We start from the raw sequence: 1,095 nt of genomic DNA, 5'->3' as shown, positions 1-1,095 counted from the left end.
AATTTGTATTTTGATTTTATTGGTTTAACCTCTCTGTGCTTCAGCTCCCTCATCTACTACCTCAGAATTTTTATGAGAATTAAATGAGTTAATATTTGTAAAGATCTATAAAAATGTTAACAGTATGTGAATATATGATGTTGATTCTCAAAAAGTTATACTTCTAAAAAGGCTGTGTAATGAAAGAATGAATGAAATGCTTAAATATCATTTACTTAATTGCCAAGGTTGTTTTGTTTTGTTTCATTTTGTTGTTTTAGTATTAACATCAGGGTTAGTTCTTTTTTTATCCTCAGAACTATAAACAATTTTAAATAGTGATTGAACCAGAAGAAAACTTCAGTCAATTATTAACCTAGCCTCTATTCAGTCTGGTTTTTCCATTGATTTCTAATGAGATTTTTATCTTAGAATGGAAATCATTGGTAAGTGTTATGTTTAAGTATAGTCATTTTACATATAAATAGTGCACATAATCTTGGTCAGTAGTGCCCACAACCGACTGAGGATGTGGGTGGGTCCAGAGAGATGCTTCTTCACCTCCCATGCTGAACATATAATTACAGTTCTATTCTCTCCCTCCTCCTTACTTGTATCTAGGCCAACAGAATTTGGCATGAATTAAAAACATGGATTGTCTATGCCCATGCCACCTTGAACAAGCCTGATCCCATCTGATCTCGGAAGCTAAGCAGGGACGGGCCTGTTAGTACTTGGATGGGAGACCACCTAAGAAGACCAGATGCTGCAGGTGTAAAAAAATATTAAAAAATAAGGGATAGTAAGCTGACAAAGTCCGTGCAATCTGTGAAGTCGACCAAGGGTTGCCTCGCCTAAAAAAAAATAAAAATTAAAAGAAACCATAGATCTATTGACAGTTGCTATATTCATTCTTTTTTTTATTAAGCATTAAACTTTGTCATTTCTCTCCTTCCATGAGTATGTAAAGCTGTTCAAAATCCCCTTCATGTTTCTATTTTTGTAGACTGTTGAAAAATAGTCAAACTTTGCCAAGACATACACAAAAGAGTCCACCTGCTTGGATCATCACCATGGGTCCACATCTATATATTTTTTACAGAAATCAGTATAAAT

The 1,095-nt window shown here is 34.0% G+C and overlaps 1 pseudogene; it reads left to right on the top strand.

Annotated features, from left to right (window-relative positions):
* Positions 1-636: 636 nt before the first annotated feature.
* On the top strand, positions 637-754 carry LOC118609821 (annotated as a pseudogene).
* The last annotated feature ends 341 nt before the right edge of the window (positions 755-1,095 follow it).

Source organism: Rousettus aegyptiacus, unplaced genomic scaffold, assembly GCF_014176215.1.
Source record: "Rousettus aegyptiacus isolate mRouAeg1 unplaced genomic scaffold, mRouAeg1.p scaffold_m13_p_11, whole genome shotgun sequence".
Lineage (NCBI taxonomy): Eukaryota > Metazoa > Chordata > Mammalia > Chiroptera > Pteropodidae > Rousettus > Rousettus aegyptiacus.
Note: the sequence above shows the minus strand (reverse complement) of the source record. Positions and strands in the feature narration are given on the sequence as shown.